A 5,125-nucleotide genomic window follows, 5' to 3' on the forward strand; every position below is an offset into this window, starting at 1 on the left:
CTATGTTACTAAGGAAGGCTCCCTAATTTGCATGGACATTCCCTGGTTTTGCCCCTTTGTCAGAGGCAAATAAGATGCTCATGTGAAGCAGCACTTCATCTGATGGCTGATACCTAATAATTGTGAAATCTTTGTAGACACTGGTATATCATCTGCATATATCATATTCTATATCCTATATCCCTTCCTTACCCTGATTTGCATATGGAAATTAGGGTATGGATTTGGTTTGGTATTATGCCTAATCTTTCACAAAGGATTCGGGGTTCTGCCAAATCTGAAAATGGTAGATTTGGTGTGACCCTGATATATGCTTTGCTTTATGTTAGGGAAAAACCAGGTGCTATTCCTCATAAGAATAATTTCCCAGCCACTTTGTGCTGATTTTCAACTCATTTTTGTAGGCCTGTATTGCATTTGTTGGGTCAAAAGAAAGGATGTTTATAGAGTGCATATCCAAACTGGTTTATTAGAGAATGATGGTGTCTTTGTGTGTGTGTTACTAGCAAATATATCTAATCATTTTACTATTTCTTCTTGCAGGAATGTGTGGATTATCCAATAGACGCCATGCACTGCACTTCACGTGAGGCAGATGGTGTCTGAGCTACTCGTTGAGTGTTATCAGGTGCCCAAACTGTGGCTTTTGGAATTGATGGCTTGTACAGTTTCTATCACAAGAACAAGGAGCTGTCGCCAGCCAGTGGGCTTGTAGTGTCCTCAGGTTACCATTGCACTCACATACTGTCTGTACTGAGAGGGAGGTGAGAAATCAGTTTAGGCTCAATGTGGCATGATCTGTCTATTACACAGCTGTATGTATTCTTTATCCCTTCACCTGTTATGTACTTTAGGGGTTTGTAGACATTTTAGTGGCCATTCAAAAGTCACATGGGTTAGTGTGACACAACACAACTCCCTTTTGACACTATCCCCTATCTATTAAAAATAATGACATCCAAACCACTCCATTTGCCATTGCTTTTAGACATAAGGCAGTGATGTACCTTGCACCATGGGGGTCCCATATCAATCCCAGCACTTTAAACTTTGCCTCCTGCCTGCTTATTTGCTGTAGATGGCAGGATGGATTGGGGGCCTAATGGTTTGGGTCAGCACCCCCCTAGATCTCTTGCATGATTCTGTGATTCTGCAACATGTATATTACCCTTTAGCTGCCTTTGTTTTATCATCAAGGGTATTCTGCTGTTCCTGTAGGTTGGATGCCAAAAATTGCAAAAGGATTAATATTGGAGGATTTCATTCTGTTACCTACCTCCAGCGCCTGCTTCAGTTAAAGTACCCGGGGCATCTGTCTGCCATCACTCTGAGTCGCATGGAGGAGATCCTGCATGAGCACTGCTATGTTCCAGAGGATTACATGGAAGCTAAAAGTTTTTTTATTTTTCAGTTTTATAATTTAGACTCCCAATAGATTTGTTAACCCAGAGATACAAATTAATATAATTAAAAAGAAGTGACAGGGCTTGCACTAGTCCTAGTAACCTACAGTAACAGCAAATCACTTACTAGTCTCCTACTTAAGAGCAAAAATGTTATTGGTTACAAAACCCAGTAAGAATTTTCTTTACATAACCTAAGTCTCAGCAATAGAAATCCAGCAGCCACCTGTAACATTGTGCCTACATTTGACAGAGCTCGGAAAGTGGCGCTGCCCTAACTACTATGAAGAAAATGTGTATAAAATGCAGCTGCCGTTTTCCACCAAGCTGCTCGCTAGTGCCATTCCCTCCGAGGAGAAGCAGGAACGCACGCCGTCGGGAAGAGAAGTTGCAGCAAGACCAGGCTAGAGAGACTGCTGTATGTGCAGGTAACTGAGACAACAGGTACTGTATACTATAAACTAAAGACACATCTTATGAAATACACAACTTTTTGAAATTGATGTCTATATTGCCCTCTCTGTCTGTGGCATGATGATCTGCACCACCTCTTGTTTATAAAACTTTCTCTTCTGCTCTTCTCCTTCATTTCCTCTCCCTCCTGTGCTTGCTTTTTAGATTTTTTGGTTCACAAGGCTTCTTTTCAGACCCTAATGCAGCCAATCAACCTTGTTGTGCCAACCCCACAACTACATCATATGAACTTAGCCCAAATTGTCATGAGCTCCCACCCCAGTAGGATTAAGCTGTGCTGTACTTGGTTAGGTTGGCAAATGTTAAAATTTGAATCTCCCACCTCTAAGCTCGTCTGAATATCATTACACCTGCCTCCTGGAGAGTGTTGTTCACTTGTTTGGCTGTTATGAAGGGGTTTCTCTTCACCATGGAAATGATTCTGCGATCATCCACCACTGTTGTCTTCAGTGGACGTCTGTCCAGGTCTTTTTGTGTTGCTGAGTTCACCAGTGATTTCTTTCTTTCTCAGGATGTACCAAACTGTAGATTTTGCAACTCCTAATATTGTAGCAATTTCTCGGATGGGTTTTTTCCTGTTGTTGCAGCTTAAGGTTGGCTTGTTTCACCTGCATGGAGAGCTCCTTTGACCGCATGTTGTCTGTTCACAGCAAAATCTTCCACATACAAGCCCCCCCCCTCAAATCAAATCCAGGGCTTTTATCTGCTTCATTGATAATGACATAACAAAGAAATTGCCCACACCTGCCCATGAAATAGCCTTTGAGTCAATGGTCCAATTACCTTCGAGCCCCTAAAATGAAGTGATTGTGTTAAAAAAAGACTCACATTTTTATGCAATCTTTTTGTTCAACCCACTGAGTTAAAGCTGAAAGTCTGCAGTTCAACTGCAATCGGAGTTGTTTTATTTAAAATTCATTGTGGTAATGTACAGAACCAAAATTAGAAAAAAGTTGTCTCTGTCCAAAGATGACCTAACTGTATCAATATAAATATATTTTTTGACAACTGAGATGTTCAGTATTTTTGTTTAATAATAACCCAAGCAAAAGGGGGATATTTTTACCTTTGAACCGAAGTAGCAGAGTCATTTGAGATGATAACGTTTGTTAGTTTAGTCGTGTCACTTTTTAGGAACAAAAGTAAAAAAAATGAACCTTATGTAGGCCTGGTTGCTGGAAAATTGAATGCTAGCAACCAGACAGCTTCGGAAAGAGAGATGCTACACAAAAAAATCATTCAAAAACCACAAAAAAACTAAACTTTGAAATCCAGTTGCAAATTGTCAGACTATCACTGCCAGCATCATATTAACAGTTAGTGTAAAGGTCAATTACCCCTTTGTGCAAACATTGCACAGCAAAAAATTGTATTTCCCCTAAGAAACATCATTGACATTGATACATTTCTTATCTCTGGGTTTCATTACAGGCAGCTGTTAGAATTCATACAATAGTTACTAATAGAGATGCTGCCGAGAAATGTATCAACTAAATGTTGCCAAATTGTAACAGTTTAGAATCTGCACCTGAATTACTGAGCTGCCAGACTCAAACACCAGAGACAGGAGCTTTAAACTTAGATTTTGGAAAAAATGGTAAAATAAATAAATAATGGAAAATAATTTAAAAAAAGTCTTTATTTCTGGGGTACAGTCTGAAAACAATTGAACTGAAAAAAAGTGTTTGGAAAGGTGAACAACCCCTTTAAGCAGTTAGCAATACACACAGTCTATTCTGTGAAAGGGCCGTGTATTAAAAACTGCATTTATAGTCTTCCCTTCTTCACTTAACGACTGGGTATTCAGATCAGAGGAATCGTCTCACAATGCACAGGACTGATCACCATTAATGTAAAGTGCTGGCAGCGCCGATTCTGGGGCTGCTGCCGCCTGAGGCAGCAGCCCAGATGCCGCCCCCCTCCTCTCCCGCTCCGCGCTTAAAAATTGGCATCGGAGCGGGTTTCAGGGGGCAGTATCGCTAGTGCATTGAGCGCAATAGCGCTCTTTGCACTAGCGGAGCCGAATTTCCGGGTTAAAACCCGGAAGTTCGGCTCTTAAAGTTACAAGAGGCGGCTTTTTGCCGCCCCTTGTAACCGGCCGCTCGCTGCCGCCTGAGGCAAGGGTTTCACCTTGCCTCATGGCAGAAGCGGCCCTGAGTGCTGGTAATCCTTTAAGAAAAGAATTTCATTTGAATGGGTCCAGATCCTTCTTTCTAATCCCTTCATTCCTTGACAGGAGCTTCGGGAATATGGTCAGGTTGAGCAGTTCCACAAGTCTCTGGTGGAGTTGAACATGGACTCTGCAGAGGAGCTCCAGTCTTACATACACAAGCTAGGCATGGCCATTAAGCATGGAAAGCAGCGAGTACTGGGGGAAGCGTTGGACAGCAAACCTCAGGTTGGTGCATGCGCAGGAGCATTTGGTGTGAAATGGAATTCTTCAGTGCCAATTGATGGGATTATGGGTATCTTGCAGACACCAGAGCCACCAGGAAGGGAACAAAGTCAAAGTAAACTTTATTGTCACCTCAGCAATATACGAATACACAGTGAGACGAGACAACGTGGCTCCAGCTAGTACATATCAGAAAAAGGCACTTAAAATACACAATAAATATGTAAACATTTGAAATGTGCAATATATTGGCAGAAATTTGATATATACATGTGTAAACCTTTAGAATTGTGCAAATAAATTAACAGTTCACAAAGTTAAATTCACAGTTCAGGTGTGTCTGGAATGTAGTGGGAGGGCAAGCAGTGAGTTGAGGAGTCTGATCGCTTGTGGAAAAAAGCTTTCGCGCAGCCTGGTTGTTCGGGCTTTAATGCCGTGAAAGCGTCTGCCGAATGGGAGCAGCGTGAACAGTCCGTGTGAGGGGTGTGTGGAGTCCAGTGCAATGCAGGAGGCCTTTCTTACCCAGCGCTTGTGGAAGATGTCCTGCAGTGATGGAAGAGCCGCTCCACGATGGAGGGGATCTCCGAGCTGGAAACTGCCTATAATGAGGACCAGGTGGAGACAGAGAAAGCAGCTTCTGCTGTCCAGGTACAATATCTTTGTGTTTTGGTAGTGAGTAATCTGCCATTCTCCAGCTGGCTTCCTGTAAGTCCGTTTATCCAGGGACTGATTATTATTTACAGTGGTCAGGAGTAGAGTACATACATGGATGGATACCATGTGGTGCAAGGGGCTGAATGTGTGTCTCTTCTCTTTCTATAACAGATGTTTCTTTCTCTGCCAGAATATGTTT

The 5,125-nt window shown here is 42.1% G+C and overlaps 1 pseudogene; it reads left to right on the plus strand.

The window, feature by feature from the left end:
- The first annotated feature begins 283 nt into the window (after nucleotides 1–283).
- LOC108705536 lies at nucleotides 284–4,434 on the plus strand (annotated as a pseudogene).
- The last annotated feature ends 691 nt before the right edge of the window (nucleotides 4,435–5,125 follow it).

The sequence above is a fragment of the Xenopus laevis genome, chromosome 9_10L (genome assembly GCF_017654675.1).
Source record: "Xenopus laevis strain J_2021 chromosome 9_10L, Xenopus_laevis_v10.1, whole genome shotgun sequence".
NCBI classification, from domain to species: domain Eukaryota; kingdom Metazoa; phylum Chordata; class Amphibia; order Anura; family Pipidae; genus Xenopus; species Xenopus laevis.